Genomic DNA, 26,613 nt, shown 5'->3' on the forward strand with positions numbered 1-26,613 from the left:
AGTGCAGGAGTGATGTTTCCCTCCCCCATAAGGTTTTTTAAAATAAAACACACATGTGCCTAGGTGAGAAGACTTCAGAGCTGTGGAAGGCACATACATGTGTGCATGTCCAGGACTTGTTTACTAAATCATACGAAAAGGAGAATGGTACAAAACCCAGGTCTGTGTTCAGCGTTGCCACCTAGACTGTTGGAAATGTTTTCTTCCTTGAACTGCTGCTTTTGGGTGGGAGGAATTCATTCTGGGGTGCTGATCTCCCCTACGCCTGTGTGCAGAGAGCCCGAGTGCCAGCACGGATTCAGCATGGAAGTGCCAGTTCCCCAAAGGCAGCTGTGCACCTGGTGGGACTGACCTTCACAACTTCCAGGCCAATGGCTTTATGTGATGCTCAGGCTCAGAAATGCCTCAGTTGAACGGGTACATCCAGCAAAGAAACAGCCTTTTAGGGGCAGAAGGTTTTTATGTGCACGGGACCTAACTCCTGATGTTCCAGCATTCCCAGCTTTCACCCAAAGAACCTATGTGCCAAGAAGTATTTCAGACCACATATGCACCAAATGCCTGTCCAGACTATAATAGCTGCTGCTCTCTAAATAACATTTTTTTTCTTGCTCTGCTGGGAGACACATCCCAAGTCATGTTGAGAATATTGCTCTAAGCATCTTCTAAAACTGAGAACTAGCTGCTCAAGCCATTACTTAGTCATTTCTATGTTTCGCCACATAAGCTTCACACAACAGTAAAATGTACTTTGTCACAGTTATGCAGAAGACGCTGCAAATTCTCTCTTCCATGGAGGAGATCAGAGTCATCTTCTCTGGCCACCTGCATGTTCTCAGTGTGAAACAGAAATTGTGTGTAAAGTATGGCATTAGTTACCAAACTGCAGTGGAAGGATAAGATTTTTTTTATTTTTTTTATTGTACTTGAAAAAGTGAAGACATTAGTGAGGAAGGAGTTAATCATTGCAAAATACAAGGTCATTTCCTGAGCCCTGTGGTTGGATGAATGCAAACTTTCAACTATTTCTAATTCTTCTCTGTCATTTAAGAGGCTTTCAAGGTGCACTGTACATCCCAGATCAGGTAAGGACTGCAGCTTTTCACTTCTTGATTGTTTTTTTTCAAAATTGCTTTTTAGTGGAGTCAGTCTCAGCCAGGACTGATTTGTTCACCCTCCTATTATTTGTATCTGAAGGGAGAACAAAGTTCATTGAATCCAAGAACTGCATGTATGTCTTTGTCCCAGATGACTGTGGGCATTACAAATAAAGTTAGAACTGTATGGGTTAATAACAGAGCAGATATAACGAAGAAGGTATGTTACTACTAGTCAGAGGTCAGAATAATCACAGCAAATACTGCAGTAGAAGACAAAGAAGACTCTTACCGCCAGTTTAAGGAGTTCAGTTTGCAAACCATGATCAAAATAAGGATTCTCAGGTGTACAGTTTGCTTTAGTACGGAGGGCAGTGATAATCGTAGCGTGTCCTCAAAGGTCTTTTTTAAAAAGAGGAAGAGTGAGCTGCTACATGCTGTAAGAAAAACAAAACCAGATAATTTTGGACCAGTTTTATTCATAAAACTGGACCTGATACTTATCTTTAGCTATTGCAGAGTCACATATTATAGTCATCCTGAGACTGTTCCTGAGGTTTGCAGCAACTGAATGTACGCACAGAAGTGAGGGTGGAAGCATATCATAAAAAGATATAATTTCATCAGGGTCTTTTGATGCATAAAAACTGAGCTCAGACAGAGCGGCACCAGAAGGAAGTCTCGCAGCAGAGTGCACTCTTGCATACTGCATTTGTTGTCTCTTAATAGACAGGGAGAGAGAGTATTTGTGTGAACGTTTTTTTTTAATAGTTCAGACACAAACATAAAATAGCCTTCCGCATGGCAGTTATTGTAATAACGGGCTGTCACCAGGTCACCCTGCAGAAAGTGATGAGGATCCCTGGGTGAAGTCATATACTGGAGATTCATTTTTCTGGCATTTTTTTTTTTATTTCTTTAATTATTTTTGCTTGTAATCAGTTTTAATGTTTGGAGATTAGCTCCGCAACCGTGCCTCATGTTTGGTATAAACGCTTTCTTGATTTTATGCATAGTGGTTGGGAGAATCTATTTAAGGTTTTCAAGGCATTTGTTTTATTTGGAAATATAAGTCCCATCAACTTTTGGACTTCATTCCTAAATCACTGGCACCCTACTTGTGAGATGGTAGCACTTGGCCTTCAGTAATGAAATTCACCCTTCAAATACCCTATGGAGCAGAGATTTGTCACTGAACCCAGATGAACCCAAAGCCAGCTGACACCAGGCTTGTGCCCAGGGTTTCCCAGCTCCCTAGTGCAGGTGATCTGAACCCTAGCTCTTCCATGGTGAACACAGCCAGGGAGCATGTCAGCATGCTGCTGGGGAAGAGACTACAACATGGGGAGAAACATCTGCATCAACCTTAGCCTGATCAGTTTGAGTATTGATGCTAAGCATTTTGCTGTTCCTTAGATTTGTGTTTGACCTTAGCTGGTAAATACTTGTCATCTATGCTGAAGCGTGTTGCTATTAATACTGCGGCTTGCTAGATGAAAGCTGGCCGAGGTATGCCTACCCATCCTGCAGTTGCATTTCCCACTTATTGCCCAGGCATAGCTCAAGTGAAAGTACACACCAGCTTTGTGGGGGGAGAGCAAACTGAACCCAGGACTTCCCTATCACCAACAGCAGTTTACCCACTGCTTCTGCCTGCAGTTTTCAACATCCCTTCAGGCGCATTTATTGAAAATGTTTTATTCACCTTCTGTCTTTCAGGGTGGATTTGGTTTCATCCCTGATGTATCTGCCTGGGCAGACAAATTGTCTCTCTCTGATGACTGTAAGTGTAGAAAATAGGATGTTGGCTTAGGTGGTTTAAAATGTTTGCTCTCAGCATTCTCTCCAGCTTCAGCATCTTTGTTTGGTGTGGGAAAAGGCTGTACTCCTCCCGCTCTCTGTCGGAAGGAGGCATACCTCGTATGTAGCAGCATAGCAGGATGGAAAAGAAACAAAACCTAGAAAACCCATTCATTGTATGGTAAGCGTGGTCTCTCCTGGTAGCTGCTGCCTTCTGGCTGAGTGGCTAGAGGGTAGAAACCAGCATCCCACAGCCCAGCCCTACGATGTTACTGTGTGGTGGGCTCCCTCTGTCCTGCCTGAAAGCGCAGAGACACCAGGACTGTTTCTCAGTGCATTTAAGTGATGTAGTGGTGTTTTGCATGCCTACTGCAGCCTAATAATTCCACTTCATATTTGCATAGTTTCCACCTTGAAAGCTGTTTTGAAGCAGAAGTCCAGAATGCTTCACCATTGACAACAAATGTTTGCAAAGCCTCAAAATGGGCAGAAGGACCTTTTTGACATCTGACATATTTTTCTGACGCCATTCTTATGTTTTTCACAGTGTACATGATGAGCTTTAAAATGGAGTCCTTCTCTGAAAAATGATTTTGTAGAAATAAGAGGCCCTTGATTTGTGCCTGAAAAATTTCTGGATAAAATGTACTCATGTTATAAGTAAATATTATTGGGACTTTGCTTTGGTCTTTTTTTCTCTTACTGCCAGCATCTCGTATTCTGATTGGAACTGGAAAGTCAACTTGGTGTGCCTCTTGGGCTTACTATTTGTACACAGGAGACCTGAGAGGAACTTCTCACCCGACCATTAGGGTTGTGATTTTTAAATAGGTTTAAAATGGGAAGTATAATTTTTTTTTCTTGTCTATATTTTGTTGTTAACCAAAGAGAAATATCCCACAGGGTTAATTTTCTTCATCCTTGGAATCTGGTGTTGTCAGTTTGATCTGGTCTCTTCTCACACAATTTTCGTAGGAAACCTTCAGTCCTTACTGAAAGTTTCTGTTGGTACTCATATGTATGCTGAGTATTTAACTAAAGCTAAAAACTAAAGCTCTCAGAAAGAGAAAGAGAGCGAGAGAGAGATCCTGTATACTCTTCATGTAACTATATGTATATATATTTAATGGATGTTAGCCATTATTGATATCCTAAAAGAGAGATTCTGCATTTTTGCTCGCAGACTGAGGAAGAACCAAGTGTTCTCCAAGCTGGGGCAATGCATCTATGAGCTTGTTCATCAAAAGCAGTAGGTTTTTGTCATGTTTTTACACTACTGTATGAGGAATTTTTGTTCAACAGCTGTTAAATTGAAAATAATTTTACACTCAGGCCCTTGGTCTCCCAATTCCTCATTAGGTCTTGAAATAATGAGAGATACTCTGCACCGGTACAGTGCATATGTGGATATGTGATGAAGCAGCTAGGGTAACTTACTACATGCGTCTTATTCATGCTGCTCCTGATTCAATAAGAAAAGAAAATATAAAGTCACCAAAAATATGTGCTCTTTTATCTTCTCTTCTTCTTCAGATGTGGATATTGTACATCATTAGCAATCTAGCACAGGTATGTTTCACAGCTAGCGAACCGTGTTTTACAACTAAGAAAGGCAGCATTATCAGTACTTGCCACTGTTCGGCATCTTTAGTTGTGCTCTTTTTAAATATATATTTTTTAGAAGCAGCTGACTCTTAAAAGATTTTTCTTTGGTCCTTTCTGCAGCTCTTACTCAGAGAGGAAATCTGATCTGCTACAGCACGGAAACTTCAGCGGTGACCATGGCTAGACAAATTCCTTAGGGAGCTGCCTGTAAGTCTGATCAACATTTGAGATGAAACGTGTTGCATTTTCTTTGGCAGGATGTTACATGCAGAGTTTAGATATGTGAGGCAATTTCTGAGGCAATAAGGGAATATTCAGGAACACAAGTCTCTGCTGTTAGGTTAGTAAGCACAGAGAAAGGAATCCTCTTGTAAAGACTGTCGTTTTTTGTTGTTGTTGTTAGTAGTGGTGGTGGTGGTAGGTTTGTTTGTTTGTTTGTTTGTTTAACTACAAGTTTGAAAATATATAGTTAGTTGTTGAGATTGTCTAAATTGTGCTCAACAGAAGTTCTGTTATCCCAGGATCATGGACACACTGAGCAGACTCCATTTCTGTGCTACAGTGGTTCAGCAGCTGAAGGCCTGGAGAAGCCTTTCGTGCTTTTATTATTTCTCCTTGTGACAGTCAGTCGGTGTGGAAACAAAGGGAAATCCTCCTGGAGTGCGGGGGGAGGGCAAGATAGGAAACTGTGGACAGGCAGGAACAGAAATGCTGAGGGGAAAAAAAAAAAAAAAAAAGGAAACAAAAAGAAACAAAAATAAACAAAAAAAGAAACAAAAAAGAAAAAACACCACAGGAAGAGAACTGGCAGTCCAGTCTAGGTAGATGAGAACAGAGACATGTCTGGACGGCAGCTAATGGAGGGAAAGATAGACTTTGGGTTGCGTGTTACAAATGATGTAAGTGGGTTGTAGAGGACAGCAAAACGTGATCCTGCCAGCTCATTTCCTCAAAGACTCTAGAGAAAAACCTGAAATATCCATGCCTCTGTAACCTAAAAATAAAACTTCAAGGCAAAGTACGTTTGCCTACACCCTCTAGTGGTCTAGCCAGAAAAGGCGTTTTTACCTGGTGCCGTTAGTAATTCTGCTCTACATCCATGTGCTGGGACCAGTCCTACTCTGGTCCTCAGCTGATCTGACACATCTGTAATAACAACTGTTCCCTGAAACAGGATGGCTACACCCAAACTCCTTTTCAGGAATGGTCTTTGGTCTATGATAACTCCTAAGTTGCACAAGTTGCTTGAGAGAGTATTAGTTGGTGTGAATCAAAGCTGTGCCAGAACTGTAACCGCAGAAGGAAGTGAATTTCATGGCCTGAACCCAGGCTCTGACAGTGTTTAATTTACTAATATTGACTTAGCCTTAGTGCCGTAACAGCTCCCTTCCCTGCATGTGGAAGATGGCACAGCCCTTGGTCATCTAAGTGTAGATACTACAGAGTTCTTTGACACACAAAAAAATCAGCCATCTGCTCATTCAGAGGGAGACTATTGCCTGAGAAAACCCTGATATGCTTGATGCTGGAGGACACACGCTGACTGAGAGGGAGAACTGCAGGAAAAGACAGAGTAGTTTTATGATTTTGGTGCTTGAGTTGTCTTGGGAGACCGGATTCTGCCTGAGAGTCTTGTGTGATGCTGAGAAAAGAGCATCTCCATAACAAATAGGTGCAGAAAAACGACTGAAATGGATCTGAGGTGGAACTTCAGAGCTTCAGCCCCAGCTGGGGACAATTCTCAGACAGCCACTGACTATAATCCCCTAAGAACTGCTTCTAACATAAAGTAGCAGTACTCAAGGTACTTAAAGACGAGTATAAAGCAGATATCTATTTGCAATTATGGAGCAATTGGGTTTTGACAGGACTGAGAGAGTTGGCCTCATGCCAGTAAGGAGCATGCTTAAAGTACATCAGTAAGATTGGATTTCCTTAAAAATACGAGTACTTTCTTTTCAAGCACGTGTAACTCCTCTTCTAGAGCACTCCCCTAGGAGAAAGATCACGCACATTTAGTGCTCTCTTTGGAAAGTATTCAAAGTCTTAACCACTTCCTTCCTTGAAAGTATGCTAACTACTACACAGGTCTGATTTGCACCCGACTTGTTGAAGCTGCAGCTTTGATGGAAGATGAAGCAATGGCCATTGGACAAAAGAGGAGCAGACACCTGAAATACAGCTCATCTAGAAGGCAAAATATCTATCCTCTAGTCTTGTCTTCAAAGACACTATTTCACTTTCAGTAGTCATTGGATAACCCCAAAGGCCAATCTAAAGTGTAAAGATCAGGCTATGTCCGCTTACTTATGGATGACTGCCCCTGTGTTTAGGCTAGGCTAGGCTAGGGAATCTTTTGCTGTTGTGCATGTTGTGCATTTTTTCCTAAGCTACCATGTCAATAATTTCTTTATTGCCTATCTTTGATACGATATATGGGTAGTACCCAGCCGTTTTGTGGTTAAAAAAATCTCTTGATCAGATAATAATTTCCATGGTCAGACTTGGGAGGCCCTATTTCCTGACTGTAACCACTAGTCTGTCATTTAGAAAGGGAAGGGAAGTGTTTTTCTTCTATCAATCATCTTAAAAGATTATAGCAAATCATATTTAGTCCTCAGAAAGAAAAGGAAACAGGGAACATTTATAAAAGGAGACTTCACAAGCTGACCAAAGGCTTTAGGTGTCCCAGTAGTCATCCTGAAGAAGAGAGAGCGTTCTGGGAAACTCACTAAGATTTTTTTCCAAGTTTTCACATTTCCAAGAGCCATCCACAGTCTCCCCTAGATGAGTGCTAAGTTCATACTATTCCTCATCGTTTTGCTGACTATTTCAGATCTCATTTGGGACACCTAACTCTTCATTGGTGCCTTAATCTTTGTGATTCTCATCTCATAGATCACGAAATCTTTTTTCAAATCTGGCTTTAAAGGGTTAAACTTTCAGAAAGGGCCACCAGTTCCGAGTTCCTCATTTTTAAACATGTATTAAAAGACACCTGGGTCTTTCTTGCAGAAGTATTGAGCACTTATAGATCTAGATGTAGTCAACAGAAACGTGGCTTTGAAACAATACAGTTTTATGTAACGTCAGGTGCTCTGAGAACTCAGGTACTCAGATCTTAGGCAACCTAGGGTGCCTCAGGCTCTCCATTGCCTACTTTCCTGTTTGCAATACGGTTAAATAATTTTCCAATTAGAGAAAGGCTTAAAAGAAGAAATTTGCAGGTCTTCTGGGAGCACTTTGCTTCAACATTGCATGCCACAGAAATGCTGAGAAATAAATTATTTGCTTGGCATTCAACAAGGGGTTGAACAACGCACTGTCCATAGGGTATAGTGTCATTCTTCTAACAATGAGGAGAACAAAGTCTAAAGCTTTCTGGTGGGGTATTTTGCCTTTGGAGAATTGCTGGGAGGGCACCAGTTCCAACACAGATATGATGGAAATGGGCAGGCTTAAACTTGCCCGTTTTCCATGCACCTGACTTGTAAAGTTTCTTGGCAGCTGGGCTGATTAGCTCTCTTCAGGTTATCGACTTCCAGCATTTAACTAACAGGATCACTAAACTACAAAGCAACCAGGGGAACCTGCCAATGAAATTCTGACTCCTGGGTTCTTCAGCAGTTTATCTGCTGTTAGAGCAATAACCTGCCTAAGCTGTATGATCATTATGAGTATTTTGACAAGGAAGGGAAAGAAAAGACATTTTCATAAGGGACACCTTCCCATGTCCTCAATCTCAGGTCACTGCAAAGATGACAACCTCAATTATTCAGTACTTAAATAATCAGTGTGATGATCAGTGCTGTTATGGTCATTAGAAATACATTGTTAGTCAAAAAGTTTGCAGCTTTTTCATGAGTGCAGCTAGCACAAGTTGGTTGCTAATATAAGAGTATGAGATGGCATTGAATAGGAGCAAGATCAAGCCCTTTGTTTGAACTAAACTCTGCTTTACACATTGCATACAATGTCTCTTTAGGAACCTAAATCATGACATAAATCTTTACATACTTATCAAACAACATTTCTGGAACCTTCTCTTTCATAAGATCTGCCTTCTCAGTCACAAGTTTCTCCTGCAGGTTATAAAGATACTGTTAACGCCTCTAAGAGGAGGAAGAATGAAGTTTCCTGTTAAGTGTCTGTTTTTAATGATCTCAGCAACTCTGCTGTATCAATACATTACCTTAAAATATGGTCTCGGTGGATAAAATAGCCTCACAAACTCATCACTGAGACATTTCAGGTTCAGTCTATGTTAAAAGTTAGAGATTTTAAATAATTTTTATGTTTGAAAGTTTTTTTTCAGCTTTTTTAATCAAATGTTTTCCATCAACAATACGTCTCAGATAAGCCAACAGGACAATGTGCAGTTTTACATGTTATAGAAACACAGAATCATAGACTGGCTTGGGTTGGAAGGGACCTCAAACACAATATAGTTCCAACCCCCCTGCCATGGGCAGGGATGCCACTGACTAGATCAGGTGGCCCAGGGCCCCATCTAACCTGGTCTTGAACACCTCCAGGGATGGGGCATCCACAGCTTCTCTGGGCAACCTGTGCCAGTGCCTCACCACCCTCTGAGTGAAGAATTTCCTTCTAACCTGTAATATAAATCTCCCCTCTTTTAGTTAAAAAACATTCCCCCTTGTCTTGTCATTATCTGATTGAGCAAAGAGTCGCTCTCCATCTTTTTTATAAGTCCCCTTTAAGTACTGAAAGGCTGCAGTGAGGTCACCCCGGAGCCTTCTCTTCTGTAGGCTGAACATCCCCAGCTCTCTCAGCCTTTCTTCATAGGAGAGGTGCTCCAGCCCTCTGATCATCTTTGTGGCCCCCTTCTGGACGTGTTCTAACAGGTCCATATCCTTCTTGTGCTGGGGGCCCCAGACCTGGATGCAGGACTCCAGGTGGGGCCTCACAAGGGCAGAGCAGAGGGGCACAATCACCTCCCTCGACATGCTGGCCATTCCTTTTAGTGCAGCCCAGGATGCAGTTGGCCTTCTGGGCTGCAAGTGTGCACTGCCGGATCCTGTCAAGCTTTTCATTCACCGGAACCCCCAAGTCCTTCCCTGCAGGGCAGCTCTGAATGAGTTCTTCTCCCATTCTGTGCTCATGCCTGGGATTGCCCCGACCCAGGTGCAGCACCTTGCACTTTGACTTGTTGAACCTCATGAGGTTCACATGGGCCCAAATCTTAAGCTTGTCCATGTCCCTTTGGATGGCATCACTTCCTTCTGTTGTATCAACTGCACCACTCAGCTTGGTGTCATCTGCAAACTTGCTGAGGGTGCACTTGATCCCACTGTCTGTGTCACTGGTAAAGATATTAAACAGTACAGGTCCCAGGACAGATCCCTTGAGGGACACCACTTGTCACCAGCCTCCACTTGGACACAGGGCCATTGACCACCACTCTCTGGGTGTGACCTTCAATCCAATTCCTTATCCATTGAATGGTCCACCCATCAAATCCATATCTATCCAATTTGGAGACCAAGATGTCATGTGGGACTGTGTCAAAGGCCTTGCAGAAGTCCAGGTAGATGACATTGGTCAGTCTTCCCATGTCAAGTGTTGCAGTCACTCCATTATAGAAGGCCACCAGACTGGTTGGGCACGATTTGCCCTTGGTGAAGCCATTCTGGCTGTCTCAGATCATCTCTTTGTCTTGCATGTGCATTGACATTGCTTCCAGGAGGATATTCTCCATGATCTTGCCAGGCACAGAAGTGAGGCTCACTGGTCTGTAGTTCCCCATGTCCTCCTTTCTACCCTTTTTAAAAATGGGAATGATGTTTCCCTTTTTCCAGTCACCAGGGACTTCGCCTGACTGCCAGGACTTTTCAAATATCATGGAGAGAGGCTTGGCAACTTCATCAGAAAATTCCTTCAGGACACTGGGATGCATGGCATTGGGCCCCATAGACTTGTACTTGTTTCATTTCATCAGCTGGTCTTGAACCTTCTCTTTGCTTACAGTGGGTGGGACATATAGCGGGCTGATATGTTTGACTCACTTATCTATTCCCACCAATGTCTGTGGGCTCTCTTGCATGACTACATGTACCCCTGCATGAGAAAAGGAAGAGATCAGAGAGTCAGAGATCATAACTGATCTGGATATCAATAGTGTAGATGGTTGATCTACCCAGACCTTGAGAATGTATACGCTGAGTACTGAGGGGGGTGGATCTTCGGCACATCCCATTATTTTCTGCTGCAGTACTGCAAAACGAAAACACTTTGGAGTGTCTCACAGCAGCGCTTGGGTATCCCTTTGTTGTAGGGGAAATGTCATCAGGTGGAAAGATTATTGCTGTGTCAGAAAGCTGGAGGAGAGAAGAGAAAAAAATGGACTGCAGAAATATTGGCTCCTTTGGTTGTGCCTGTGCTTCTGGTTGCTCTAACTTGGCTCTGGGACTAGTACAATCATGAGTGTAGGAGGAAAAACAGGCCGGCAGAAACATTTTTACTGTGTTCTAAAGAACATGGGAACACCTGGGGATTTGACTTCCTTGGGTTTGAAGTCAAAAAGGTAGTGCTGCAGCTTCTTGCCATTGCCACCAATTTCACAGTTCAGATTAACCTGCTAGTCTGCAGGAACTGTACACACTCCTCTGCCCTCCCCTGCCTGAGCAAAGAAAAAAGGGCTTACCTTCTGTCTATCATCAGCTTATACATTTGCAGTGTACCTAAAAAAAAAAAAAAAAAAAAAAGGAAAAGAAAGAAAAAAAAATCATAATTAAGGGTTTTGTTCACAAAGAACTGGACAGAAATTCAAGGGGTCTTGGCCCATTCATACATTGCATCTGTCACGTGTTGAGTCAAGTGGGATCTAGCAAAGGATTTCCAGGCCATTTTTTGTGATCATATTAAATACTCTGCCATTTATTCCGAACTATGCTTCTATTTCTTGATCCCAGGCTGCAAAAAGGATGTTGAGAAGATTTTTGAGCAGTTAGCATGTGAGTCCCAGAGACAAATGCCCCAAAGGGGCGAGTGCTGTGTCCAACAAGTCCTGTGGTGGTTCTGTGAGCAGAAGAAAATGATAGTTTATTTTCTTCATACAATTCTGTGATTTATGGTGGATTACTAGATAGCTGTCTACAACCTTCTCCTCCTGAGCTATTACAGCTATGACACACAGGAAGCCTATACAGTTGCAGAAACCAGTCAAAAGAACACTTTTTGTGGAAGTGTAAATGTCTGAATCCCAGACTTTCATCCAATTGGCAAGATATTTTAATGCAATGCACAGAAACTTAGTTAATCTTGGGACCTACACCCTTCATCAACTTTGCCTGGAATTAACCAACATGCTTACATTTATTGAAGGTGATTCAGAAAATACAGACTTGTGAACATAGCCCAAAGCCTCTTTTCAAACAGAAGTGAACAGCAGCTGGCCCCAGTAGCTGTTTGCTTGCCATTTATTTTCTTGCTTCTAAGTTATTGATAATGTTAACGAGTAAAATTGTTTGATGCCTGGGCTGGCTGACAGTCACCCGGGACCCACATCTAACACACTGAAGAAGGGAATCTACCCTTTTGGATTCTCCCACATCACATCCTTCCCCTAAAAATGAGGCCACGTGCCTATCCACAAACCTTATTCATCAGGTAAGAAGGTGTACTGAAAAAAACAGAGTCTTTCACTTTCAGGCATGAGCAGCCTACGCTGTTCCTGTGAACTGCATTTATTCATTGGCTCGTATGAGGTATTGCATGGCCTAGTGCCTTGGTGTGCCTTCTCCCTTTTGGTCCACGATGGTCCACAAAGCCCTGGACCTCACCTCCCAGATCAGCAGCCCAGTGCTGATGTGACCTTTTACTTTCTTCTGAGAAGAACATGAGCATCAGAGCCTCCCCTGAAATACTTTCAGTTTGTGCTCTTTGTGTCAACATTAGTGTCTAAATGTTCTCCTCCCCAAGAGAAATTTGCTGTAGAGATTATCTTGTGGGTGCTTATTTCCTTTGAGATCGAAGCTGAATTCTCTTGATTTGTAGCTATCAAAGGCGGTGAAGATAGACAACTATCAGTGATGCTGTTAAATAAAAATCACTTCTGATTGTTTACAGACTGTTAGGCACTGGCTTATTGTTTCATGTACAAGTGTTAAATAGGATTGTGCAGAAGCAGAAAGTTAAGGTTGTGGCAGTTAAACTATTAAATATCTTTGAAGATTGGGATTAAATATTTCCAAATCTTTAGTTTTATTCCCATTTATTTTGCTTCTGAAATAAATTAGTTCTAAACTCTCAGTCCTTTCCTACAAACCCTCACACAGGAGCAGCATGTTGCTGTAGATTTTGGCAATGCCATATATACAGACAATGACACTTTTCTGAATGCTCTTCTTCAAGACACAGTGACTTTGGTATCAGAAAAGTTTTTTCTAGGTCAGTACTACAAAAACTACACCGCTGCTGTATCCCTGCTGTCAATGATGAGAAATGACAAGAGTATTTCCCCAGTGGAGAGAAAGCCAAATATAGCATAATTTTAAAGAAGTCAGCGTAGCATTGTTAGATCAAAATAATATATTATGAAAATGTTCTTTGAAAGAAGTTTGCATTTCTCTCTTTCATGTTGATAGTTCAGCTGCCTTTTGTAGTAAGTCTCAAGGTGAAATACTTTACTATATTTATTTTCTTCCATATACTTTTCATCTAACCCATCTCAAATTAAATATCTGAGTACAAAAAAGTGGCACTACCCTACAATGGAAGGCTTTGGAAACCAGCCTCTTCTCAAAATTACAAATGGTGCCTTTAGTTTTCAACCTGGCTGGGTGAGAAACTTGTGCTTGTTCTTTGGCTAACTGCAGTTTCCATTTCCAATGTTGCCATTAGACTTTCCACTCCTTCTTAATGCCCCCACTCCTAGAAAAATAAATAAATAAATAAATAAAAGAAGACCTACTTTGGTGCTCTTCTGTGTTGTTTATATACTCTGTTTAAAATGTTATCAAGTTCTTTCACAGTTTTTGTATGCTTAAGAGCAGATTGTTTCAACCACTACTTCCTTATTTCTCCTCCCTTCCTCTTAACTCTTTAATATACAAGCTGTTAGATACTCTTGCCTTTCTTTTTTTTTCTTTTTTTCTTTTTCTTTTTTTTTTTTTTTCTATGAATAAGTGGATCTATAGATCTCCCCAGCCATCTGGGAGTATGAAAATCATGCAATTTTTCATCTAGCTTCTCATCAGGAAAGCATGAAGGAGTTGAAAAGATGACAACAGTTTGGGAGGAGTGGAATTTTGTCAGGCTTTATCTGCCAAGAGCCTTATGTTCTTCTCATTCATCCTTCTAATAGTGTTTTATTTTGTCAAGCCTACCTTGCTTATTGCATCAAAATTATCAAGATTGCTTGCCTGCTACCATCACACAACACTAAAAATTACCTGATCATCTGCTACCCTGCCCTTTACTGTGATGCATCTGTATACCCACTGATATGAATTAGTCACACCAGCCGTGACAGGATGTCACGAGAAATAGTTGAGAACGAGGTGTTTGTAAACTACTCCATTTATATCCTGTGAGCCTAGTTCTGTAAAAAAAAAAAAAAAAAAAAAAAAAAAAAGCATTAGGTTGGCCTCAGAAATGAGGCCTCACATTGTACCTCCATGAGCACAGCTTTCATTTTTATGCCCATAGGGTGGCGGGGAACAGCTTTCTAGGTACCTCCCCTGAGTAAGTGCCCCTCTTATCCATGGCAAAGTTAGTTATTGCAGCAGGCAAATGTTGTAAAGTGTAAATACAGGATCTTTATATGGTCCTCCTCCCATGCTGGCTTGCAGGGAAGGATACATAAAGGATCTCAGCAAGAGAAGTAGAGCAAGCAGATCTATAAACATGTGTACCTGTAGCCCTGTGAGCAGTCTCATCAGCCTGCTCTAAACCACTGAATAAATCAGGCATGCTTGTGCAACAAGAAACAGCCCTACTTCACGCCTGCCTGTCAGAAGGGAAAGAAACACAAATGCTCAGCCTGGTAATTGGGAGTAAAGGCATCATACCTAACTTCCAGGCTTACTTCTAGGATTGAATTTGTACCAGTTTGCACGCTGCAACTGGGGTATAGCCTGAATGGGTGAGAAAGAAAAACTGTAGTATTTTGTTCGGTACCTAAAGGGAGAAGGTGTCCTACGCATAGTTCCTATTTCAATCCAATTCTATGTTTTATATGAAGTGACTAATAGAAGATCTTACTGTTTCGTGGGAGGTGTAGATTCAAACTTCATTTATCTGAAGAGAGAAATAAATTCATATCTCCCACATCCCTATTGAGTGATATTTGAGGATTATGGGCAGTACTGTTGTTTCTGTTTTCCATCCTTCAAGGGATTTTTTTTTTTGCAATAAAACCAATGCAAGCATCTCAGTCCAGGGGAAATTTCAGTTGCAATACATGGCTGTAGCTGGAGGTCTCCTTGAAACCCTCAGCAAAGTGTTGAAAGCTGCAGCTTTCTCAGGGACCAAGATGTTTCCTGTTGTCTAGCTTGCTTACTGCGCGGTGTCCTGGTTTTCTGGATCTCATTCTAAAATGCCTGATTGTGAATCGACAAGGTATGGGACATCTCAGCTGGGGACTTGGAGACTCCTGGGCAGGCAGGTGTCTCTGTCTACTCGTGCTTCTACAACCTTGGGTATAGGAGGTGCAGATGGTGGGTGTGCTAGGCTCTCTCTGTGGATTTGCATTCTGTATTAGTGCCTCTTGATACTTGTTGCTTTCCTGTGTCTGTCTTTCTTTATGATCGAGCAAAACTAACCACAATCTCTTTTTACACCCAGTTTCTAAAGAAAGTCTTTTAACTGGTTTTCAGCTGAAATTCGGGGTTCTGCAGCTTTCTTGAGCTTGTCTTGTACCAAAAAAAAAAAAAAAAAAAAAAAGGCATTAGAAATCCTTTGTACAAAGTCAGACTCTGGCTTTTGTTACAGTAGGTACTAATTACTACGAGAACCAGAAAATCGAGTTGCACCTTGCACCTTGCAGATATTTTTCCCTTTAGAATATTCTGGTATTATTATAATTTGGGTGAAAGAAAATCGCTACTTACACAGCAAGGATTTTCTATTTTGATCATTGATTTGGGGTGTCTCCTTATTTGTGTATCACAATTTAAGGTACAAGGAAATGCTTATTTTGAAAAAAATAAATAAATCTGAACACAGTTTTGACAAATGCAGTCTCTTGAATATTTCTTGAGCGGGGCATTCAAAAAATGTCTCAAAAACTCACTATGATTCAAGACATTTCCATCATAAGTTTTGATTAATCAAGCTTACAGCTTTGTTTTAAGAAGTCACTGAAAGGTTTTCAAACATTATAGTGTAAGAGAGCTTGATGCCTTGTTTGAAAAAAGGTATCAAGCAAGTGAAAGAGATAACACTGGAATTCAAAACAGTTTGATTAGCATTCTCAAAGACCTATTTACAGTCCGTCTATGAAATCTCAGCAGAGTTCCAGTTCTTAATTCTCTATCTCTTGCTATTCCAAAGAGACATTTTCCCAAAATGAAGTCTACAACATTTTCATCTCCGTATTGACATGGCTTTCTGCATGAGTGATAATGAGGAAGCTCAGCATGGGTGTTGGCTTCGGCCCATTGCATCCTAGCACTTAACCGTGGAAGTGCTCTTAGGCCAACTTTAGCATCTTTTCCAACTATTGTTTGAATGAATAAAATTGCTGCAGGTTCTTAAAGAAAGAAAGAAAGAAAAAGTCTATAAGTACAAGACAAAGAAACACCCCACCTTTAATTAAATCAAAAATAGCTATTTTGACTCTGCTTCTGTCAGATTATGAATTTGAGCATAGCAAGTAAGAACAAGGCAAGAATGAAGTATGGTCCTATTATTCTTGAAGACTGCAGAAATTATTATTTCATTTACAATTAAAATACAAAGAGTTGTTGGCATGGAGTTGGCATGTGACGTGACCTAAAAATAGGGCACTAGTATAAACACATGTTCAGCCAAAAAAGTTGTCTGTCTTGTGATTACTGTGACCATTTCAAAATATTTCCTGTTGTGATTGTATAACCTTTAAAAAGAAAGGATAGGTTTTAACTGATGAATTGCTAGATTTCTCCTCTTTCTACTAGTACTAAAAAAAAAAAAAAAAAAGTTTTCTTCTATGTTAAAAAGACTGGCAAACAAAACTAAACAGCAAACCATGTTTTTGCATAGGGTATTCTATAACGGAATGTAACAGAATGCTCTAAAAGCTATCAGTCTATAAGCAAATAACTTTCATGTGCACCTTATAGTATGTCTCAGAGGCAACGTCTACAGAGATGGTGTGGGAGTGCTGGGAGGTTTTGAACCGAGGAAGCTTCTTTTGAATTATTATATATTTTTTTTTTTTTGTAATTTTTAAAAAAGAGTTTCAGAGAACTGAAAGAGGAACCTGCACTGAGCAGCACGTCCTAGCTTGTACAAAACTTTCCCCACAACATGTGATGAAAAATCTTTTATCACTGTGCTCTTATCTTTGCTGTCTGAGATGTTCGAGCACTGTCTTTGCTCACCTGCGTGGCCGGATGGATGGTACTAGAAGGGGCCATAAGAATTTGTTTTCCCTTTGTAGGCTCTTTTATGAATATCTAATTTTCAAACTTTACTTAACAAGAAAATTTATATATTTTAAAGCTTAAAACTCTGCTTTCTGTTTCTTCCTCCCTGTGTACATGTGTTTATGACAGTGAGGCAGAGCAAGAGACAAAAATGCACACAAGAAAAAAAAATACTAAAGCTGCTTTCCTGAAATTTATATCGCCTTTATACTTTTATAAGAGACTCTTGCTGAGATATTTAAAATAAAAGGGACCTGGAGCCGTTTCCTTCAGCTCCCTGAATGACTTTCAGAACACTGCCTTTTTCCACCACTTGCCTGCCAAACCACAGTGAAAGCCCCGCGTGCAGCGATGCTGGGTGACTGTCACAGGCACGGATGACTCCATCTCGCAAGCCCCACCAGGCCTCCCTGTTGCATGCCTGCTGCCACACGGAGACTTGTGTAGAAACCCTGCCACGGCCCTGGGTAATTTCAGCAGGGCTGGGCAGCTCTGTGGGGAAAACCCAGGGACGGTTCCATGTCCCATGAGCTTCCCATGAGCAAGCACGAGCCACGGTCCTGAAACAGAGCTGGGAACGAAGCCATAGAAAAAAATTAAATGACTTCCAATTCTCCCAGAAAGAGAAGTGAGGAAGTTGTTGGTGCTGGTCTTCCCGAATGCATTTGCAGCAGAAGGAGGGTGGGCTGTGTTTTGAGAGCATGGTCCTGTCTCTGCTCCCATGATGTAGAGGGCATCCTCGGGGTTTCAGGAAAGAAGGAGGCTGCTGAGAAGAGGGCTGTGAACAGGCTGCAGCCACTGCCAAAGCACCAGGGGCCAGGCAGTGAAGGAGCTGCCAGTGGCAATTCTCTTTTGAGACCCATGCCTCTACAACAGAGTGAAAAAGGGAACGAAAACCTTTCGATAGGGAAGCCCTCACGAGAGTCCAGGTTTAAAGCTTGCAGTTTTATTCTACCAAGTCTCATTTCTTGTCAGATATTTCCATGCATTCTGCATTTCTCTGGGGACAGCAAGCTGTATTTTTATATTAAATCAAAAGGAAAAGTCTTTGGTCACTGGAACGTGGCTCTGCACTGCTAATGCATGACAGCTCCAGCTGGTGCAGGTTTCGGTTGTGCTGGGTAACTTCTCCCCACGGATTCCCAAGCACAGAGCAGCAGCAGCTGGTTCGGGCCCTGGGCTGTTGCGATCAGGCAGGTCGTGTGCTATTTCCCTGAGGAGAAGGCCTGGTAACGTGGCACAGGCCAGTCCTGGCCAGGTGATCTCCATGCCAGGGGATGGCCCCAGGCACACGGGGGCATCCTGATGGGGATGCAGGAGACCCCAGGTCAGGGCTCCTGCCACTAAGGGGGCTCAGGAGGACAGAGAGAAGCCTGAATCACCAGCTGCTGACCTCCTCTGGGAAGGAGCTCCCCGCTGCTGGTGCCTGCACACGGGGGTCATGCCTCTGTGCACTTGTCCAGTCTATTCAGGGGCAACTGAAGGGTTTTGCTATTTCCATGGTTTTTGAGCTCGCAGCCTTCTTTCTCTCCTAAGCACATTGCTGCCACATTTAACCATCCTCGTTATGTGATTGATGGTACAGTCCAAGAAGTTATAGCCTTCCTATTTAGGTATTTCACTCTGTTAAACTCCGCATCATTTGTTGATGCAGCTGAATTGTTCGTTGGATGTGACACACAGCTTCCTGCAATACAATTGCACCAATCCTTCAGAGGCACGACCTACTCTGGCAGTGCTGTGTCAGCGTGTGTCCTGGCCACACAATTTCCAGTGGCTACCTTCATTCATCAGACTTCTCAGATGGCCGAATGAGGTCAGGTTGCCAGCTGTAAGATGGAGCAATCGCCCTCAGCATTTTCACACTCTTCACATACCTGTATAGACAGAAGTATTTGGGGTTTGTTCTGGCTGTTTTACGTGATCTGCTTCAAACGCTGTAGAAGCTGTTTGTCTGGTTCCTTCCTGGGTTTTATTAATATCTTTTCCTGTCCTTTCTTCTAAGAATACAGAGGATTTAATAACATTCCCACCCCAGAGTATGTGTCATCCTGAACCATATGCTTTTCTGTGCCAGTTGGCTTTCTTTAGTCTTCAGTTTAAAAACTGTAACCTTAACTTTTAGCAACAGAAGCCTTGCCTGTTTTGGTTTAGGTTGAACGATGTTTTCCTGTATAGGACCCATCTGTGTCAAAGTTTTCCTTTATTCTTTGTACATTCATATCAGTTTCCTATGCATCAGTTTCCAGTCATACATTGACACTCCAGGAATGTGATGATATTTCAAAGCATGTCACTTAGAGGTCTCTAGGGGTCCTAACAACCCACATTTTGCCTCCAAAGCACCATCTCCTACTGCTCTACTGTTATTAGTGTCTAAGCAGATCATAATTGTACTAGTCTTCGAAACTACCTTGGAGTTTTATCGTTAGATATCCCATGAATTCCAGTGTCTTCACCTCTGGCACACAGTTTTCACTGTATGATTGCTTTCATTTCATTTCAAGATTTATCATTTCAGAGCTTAGTATCCAAATAGCTGAAATTTCAACTGTAGTTCTGAAAATAATTCTAAAAACAAAAGACTGTTATCAACTGTAGATATACAATGAAATGAGAAAATAATAGCATACATTATTACCTATTACTGTACAATATATCATATATGATATATAATAGTGTGTATCTATTTATATGATGAATCAGTAACACAGGCTAAAATTCTTGCACTTGGGGTGTTGATTATGGGATTAATAAATATTTCAATTTGTGGTACCAGTAGAAATAGATATTTATCTCCTATCTATCTCATATAAATGATTAATATATAATATTAGATCAGTATATAACCATGTTATCATAATAATATTACATACATAATATATATTTTATAAAATGGACAAATAAGAATACTTGTCGTCATAACAGCTTCCCACCTCTCCTTTACTTTGCTGGTGTACCCTGTCCTGAGGCCCTTCCTGTATCAGAATTACACCAAGGCTGGTCTCACCTCACACTGACGTGTGCTACTTGCTTGTGGTCAGCATATAAAAGATCTCTCTGCTGGATTTATTTACCTTAAGTGTGTGGGCAAGCAGACAAGTCATGGCAGAGACAAAGCAGGGCATAACCAGGGCATACTACCAAGTGCATTGGCTGTGGTATAGCATGGACTATGCTATCATAAAGAATACGTCTTCTCACATGGTAACCTGGAGCTGTTCCACAGCGCTTCACTGCAGAAGGGTAGGCAAGCTCCTGTGCCTCTACGGCTGCAGTCAAATACATAGAGTAGCTGATATGATAAGGATTCACACCTTCACTTACACTGCAAGAAAGTGTTTTCTTGACCATGCCCTTAAAGAGCAGATTACAGTTGAATGTAGCAGAAGAGATTTTGAGATACAGACTGTCTGTTTACAAATTGAATACCCAGAATTAACTCTATCAATCAGAGCTAAATGCCAGGGTTATAAAAACTACTGTTAAGACAATAATTTTTAGTACACTGGTCAATAAATAACAACCTTCAAAGCAGAATATCTTCATCCTCATTATTTTTTCTCAACATTGCAAAACTCGGGCAATGATTCGTATGGCAACTATGGTCCAGATATCTCAGGGCATATTGCTAGCGGTAAAAGGGAACTCAAGTAAAGCCAATAGCAAGCTCTTGCAATGTATTGTCTGCTGATAAGAGTACAGGCTGGTCACCCCCCCACACCCCAAATTATCTACAGAGTGTAATGTTTGACTCCGACCCCTGCCTGTGATTATTTCACATAAAACTTATGTATAATTACATGCCGGCATATATCTTGATTAAAATTAGGCTACTTATATACTTCTCAGTGCAGGAAGGCTGTGTTAGACAAGAAGAATCCTTGGAAGAATCCAATTTTTACTTTATTTATGCATTTATGCATTTTATGCATTAAATTTTACTTTATTTATGCATTTAAGTTACCGAAATGCAGTGGCATTTTGAGGAGAACAAAGACTGAGCAGAAGGACACTTGCAGCTTAGTTCAGCTGAAAAGACCTGAACTTCCACCTACTGTCTCACCTGCATTCGAGGACTTTCAGAAGAATAAAACAATAGCAGATGTGGTTTCAGGGTGCTATTCCTGTCGTACCTCTGTGTGTTAGTGTGAAAGCATACGTAGTTACAAAGAAAATGAGCAAGAAGAGGAGCTTTTGTTAGAAATCTTTCTATTATTTTTTTTCCCCCATTTTATGATCTTCAATTCTTGTACGTTACCAGTCCTACCTCTAACTGGTATCAAATTAAGAAGTCAGGAAAAAAGTGTGAAGTCAGGAAAAAAAAAACAACAAAAAAACACCTGCTCTTGGCTGTGTCTTTTTCCTTTGTGTGCACATATAACGCTGCTTTTAAAAGTAGGTCATGCAGTCTGTAGGCTCCTGTAGTTAGCTGAGTCTGGGATTCCTGTAACCTGTGCACAGTGCCTTTTGGGTATATCTGCTTAGTGCTATTCAGGGACACACGAATTTGTTCTTTGTCCTGTGCCAATCACAAGCAGCACAGCTGCAGTTATCAATGTTTGATATAAGCCAAGAGCTTTTGCAGAGAAGCCAGCTTTCAGTTCTTTCAGCGTGTGAATGAACGCACTGAGTTTGCATGAGCAGGGTGAGCTGGCTTCTCCCTGCTGAGCAAAGAGCCCTGAGGTGCTGTGCACACAAAGCTGCCTCAGACTGTGATGATGGGAGTTACATGGATACAAGGCTTTCAGGACTGTTCACAAGATAAGTGAATCCTGTTCTGGGCTCCGTAGTAGTCATGCAAGTGCCCTAAATCGCTCCTCACATAATATGACCATAACTGAGAAGCAGAATCATCCAGGGTGGCTCATGATAATAGCTTTAATGCTACTGACTGCTGAGGGCAAAGCTGAAAAAAGCAAAGAATCATTCTGCAGCAGAGAATTGCAACCATTTGTAAGGCCATGGGTGACTGAACATCACTCAGAAGAAATACAGTGATATAGCCGAGTAGTACAGAGATGATTCAGGGCTCACACTCTGAGCTGTGACAATGAGCAGTAAGAGAAACTGTGCAAAGGAAAGAGTTGTGACAGTGCAGGAACTCTTTTGGAGGTGAGCCCCAACCACTGCTCCCTTCAGGCAAGGCAAAAAAGCATTGCCCAAAGTGCTAGGGAATTAGGAAATCTCCAGGTTCCTCCACACTTTCACATCACTGCTTCCTGGCCCTTCGGCAGCCCAGACACACCTCTCCTGCTGGAATACGTGTGAGCACCTATTTTCAGTGGTATTGACAAGGGGTCCGGAGGAATTAGCAGACACAATTAAGAGCAGTTCCAACAAAAGAGCTTCCAACAACCTAGTTTTTGTATCAAAGCCTTTTGGTAGGTCATGGGTTGATAGAAAGTGACGCTTATTCTTTCTGTAGATCTAGCTCTTCTTGCCCACTCAGGAGCAGAGAATCACACTTGAGAGAAAACAGACAAATGCATGTTAGTTTAACTTCTACAGAGGCCCTCGTGTCATGCATTTTTCAGCCAAGACTGTTTCTACTGGTCCTGATGTGTTAACCACTTCTAGCTGAAGTGTGAGCCAGGAGAATGCCCAGTCTGTCAGGAGTTCACCATCAGTACATTGCAGAAGGAAACATCTGGGGAGAAAGCAAAGCAGTCAGTCTTGCAGGTGAGCTGTCAATAAAGGCTAAACAACCTGTGCTGAGCAATTACAGCAGTGAGACCAGCAGGAGACAAAATAATTTTTCTCCTGAGTCCCAGCTGTGTCATCTTTGCTACACAAAAACACAGACATGCTTACATAAAGCCGGCTGTAGCTTTTGAAACACAGGTGGAAGATGGAGGGTAAAATCATGCATTAGGTCCTATTCTGTACCACTTCATTTTCACGTGGAAGCTGGCCAGGTCGCTTTAAAGTGGCCCCTGAGTGATCCAAGTGTAAAAGGGGACAATTATGTTCTAGGGGACCAATATAGACTTTGACAAAATCCAGGCAATTAAAGGCCTCCAGGAAACCAGGATCTGAATCAACGGGACGTTCAAAATGAGTTGGATTCAAATTCAACCTTCTGCCTTTACAAGGAAATTGACTACATATGAGCCTGCTACAGTCACTGGAGATCCACCCAGTATAGTCAGTGGCATTTAGACTTTCCAACTCACCCTAAAATAGACCCTGAGATTTCTACAGATGCTTCTCCACAGCTGTAGCAAGGACCAGGGAAGCAAGATGCCAGCTACACTCAAATCCTGCTACTTAATGCTTCTCTCTGGGAAGAGAGTTGGGATGTTCATAAAGATCTTAGCAAGAGGAACAATGGTTCAGCCTGCATTTAGAGTTACCAGTCGTTAGGGATCCTGATGTGGCTTTCTGGGACGTGCCTCTGTATTTATCTAGGAGGCAATATCATGTTTTGTACATACTGAGCCCAACTAGTGGAAGGAGGCCTGTCTGGAGATAGTGTGGATGCTTAGCCAAAGAGTTTTGACTCATCACTAACAAGATCATCTCCAAGTTCTGACACAATACCTTATATTAACCCTTTGTTCTAAAAAAACATGTCCCAGATACCATGCCAAGTTATCCTTTCAGCTACACCTGCAAAACATGGTTGAGTGGCCTGGTTTTGTACTCCAGTGTATGTTAAATCAATCAACAGCTACAGGCTCTCATATCCTTAACGCAACTGCAAGAGAAAGCAACGTATGAGGGTTGTTCTTTTTTTTTTCTTTTTTTTTTTTTTCAGTGTGTGTGTGTGTGTTTTAATCTGTAAAGATAATCTTCAAAAACATGCATACAGCTCTACCTCAATTCCTTTGTGGACTGAACAGGAGAGGAAACATTCAATAAGAGTTTCACAGAAGAGAGAGATGAAAAGATAGAAAGTACATATTTCGAGCAGAATATATATATAATATATAATATATATAAGTAGAATATTTATTTATTTACTGTAAAATGCCAATCATACCACACAGATTCAATATAAGACCATAGAGTTTTCAGAAGACTGAAGGATCCTCTGGGAACCTGTCATATTGTTTATCACAAATGGCCTCTGCCATTAAGCTTTGATTCTTTTCCTGGCGTTTGAGGTCAGAAGGGAAAAGGTCGACTGCTTTTTCCTCTGACTTTCAAAAGGACTATGTGAAGTAACTGCAGACTGGAATCTATTGTCTGTAAATCCTGGACATAGGCAATATTTAAAAGATGCAAAGTTATAAAGGAAATCAGTTCATGTACTATTTAAATTTAGACTTTATTTGGCAGTTTTTGTGGTCAAAGTTTATAAAAATATCACCATTTTGTTGTAACTCAGTATTACTTAACAATATTTTAGGGGCAAGCTACCTGCAGGAGGGCCCTATGGCACAGGATAACTCCATGCTACCGGACACCCATCAGAGTGTGGTTTTTTTGCAAGCTGGTTGTCCATCGCCACGTACCCCGGGTAGCCACCTGACAAAAAGTGGAGACTAATGACGTCAAGTTCCCTGACAGGCATCAGCAATTTTTCAGTAACTGCTTGCATGCATGCTTTTGCTCCATGATAAGTGCAAGGTAGCGCTATTTCATCAAGAAGCGAGTTGCCTTGTGCTGTTGGGTAATAAGAGCACGCACATGGAGTGTGACCACAGAGGAGTGTGAGTCCTGTAGGAATTAATTCCTGAACTGTTGTATTGAATCCTTATAAAGGGCTGTTATAACTTTGCTAATATAAGATAATTATATTAAAATATCAGCCTTAAATAAAAATAAGCTTACAAAGTCTGTGTCTATGGGAAAGATGAACATACATATTATATGCTAGCACTCTCTAATAGGCAGAAATTATAGGACTACTTTTCTTCAGTTTTGAATAAAGCTGCTTTCATCTAGATTGATACAGTTAAAAAGCTCTACAGGCACATATTTCTCCAGTACACTAAACCTGGTAACTTTTCTACATTTTTTCACTTTAAAAATAGAGGGATTTTCACCTCTCAATGTGAAATACTTGTGGAGAGAAGACACTCATGTTTTACCTTGCCCTAACTATTTGAGGTCAGAACTATAACCACCATAGGGCTTGCTTTGACCAAATGTACTTAAATAAAGACTGAAGTTTGTCTCTGCAAGAGGTTTTTTTTGTGTGTGTGTGTTTTTTTTTTTTTTAAATATCAATATAGAGATTCTGAAGTCACTCTTTCGGTGTAAAAATAAGTCATCATTTTCAGTGAAGGCATAGATATGGTTTTCTTATGTACTTTATCTGAATAATCTTCAGTGAAAAATATGAAGATTTGTTTGTCTTAAACTAAATGACATAGAAGGTCAGGAATATTGCAGCTAGTTAGATGTTTTCAGCTTTGTTTGCTCAGAAATACAGATCAGTACTTGCACACACAAGTGCATAAAGGTGCTCATTTCCTGAAAGTATTCATTTTTAAAAGAAGATAAGTGAAAGATTAATGTGAAATAATGCCATTGTGATAACATAGCTACAGACTCAGCAACATTTAGCGATTGCGAGAATGATGCTCTGAACAAAACAACCGAAACAAAGAAAAAAAAAAAGAAAAAAAAAAAGAACTCAGCAAAAAGAACAGGGAAGGGAAGGCCCAATTCAAAGAAGTTTCTTAGAACACTTATGTTCACATCTTGAATGGGTGAAGGAAACCCTTGGCTTGTAGAGATGTAACACTAAAAGTTAAAATTTCCACAAAAGTTTATTGAAAGGGTGAGAAAGAACATCCAAACAAAACCTTTGGCCTCTTTCAGCAAAGCCCACCCTCGGCGTAGGGAGTGCGCAGTCAGCGATGCACTTATTGACATTCCTCGGCTGGGGGAACGTGAACATTTACAGAAATAAGTGTTTCTCTGAATCACATCAGTAACGCTTGGGGAGCAAGATCTAAAATGTGTTAAAAAAGGAACTTCTTCTTGTTCCTCATATTGAAACCCTTTTCTCTATCTAAATATCAAAGCGTTTGTCATTTTTCTCACAACTCAGAATGCTATCCCTTTGCCTTCCTTGCTTGTTCTTCTCTTCATACGCAGTGTATAAAGGAAATTGTTTGTTTTCTACACTGGTCTAATATTCTGTCATCTGACCAGCAATTCAGATGGTCCATGAGAGGCTGAATCCCCAGAAGGAATATTGCACACAGGGAATTCCAAAGTTTTCAGCAGTTTTAGCTAAATTTAGTGAGAAATAAACTGTCCTAACACTTTAGCTCTCATTTCAGTTTTATAAGTCATAAGAAGAGCAAGTAAAAAATTTCAATTTTTTTGCCAAAAATGCACTATCTTGATAAAAATAAAATACATTCTTTAGTCACATTTGCTTTGATTAAAAACAGCTAATATGACTTTCTTAAGTGCTTAGAATAAAATCTCTGCTTTCATTTTATTTCATTCTGAATACATTTGCAATTGAGTTCAGCATTTCATGTTTGTATGTTTGTTTTCCTGTAGTCTGAAGTACGCTGTCCTACATTCTTCAACTGGAATAGTGTCTTTCTAAA

General features: G+C 41.0%; 1 protein-coding gene across 5 annotated transcripts in view; it reads left to right on the forward strand.

Annotated features, from left to right (window-relative positions):
- The first annotated feature begins 575 nt into the window (after positions 1-575).
- P2RY8 (P2Y receptor family member 8) overlaps positions 576-26,613 on the forward strand; it is a 35,212-nt gene continuing 9,174 nt past the window's right edge. Inside the window, exons 1-4 of one of the 5 annotated variants that reach the window (XR_013948406.1) lie at positions 576-1,085; positions 2,817-2,880; positions 4,623-4,709; positions 6,591-16,229. The gene's annotated coding sequence lies outside the window, so the exon portion shown is untranslated. Of the gene's footprint in view, positions 1,086-2,816; positions 2,881-4,622; positions 4,710-6,590; positions 16,230-26,613 lie in introns of those variants that run through there. The other 4 variants (XM_080584918.1, XM_080584921.1, XM_080584919.1 and 1 more) reach the window with 4 other exon arrangements.

This window comes from Anser brachyrhynchus (genome assembly GCF_964034855.1).
Source record: "Anser brachyrhynchus genome assembly, chromosome: 1".
NCBI classification, from domain to species: Eukaryota; Metazoa; Chordata; class Aves; order Anseriformes; family Anatidae; genus Anser; species Anser brachyrhynchus.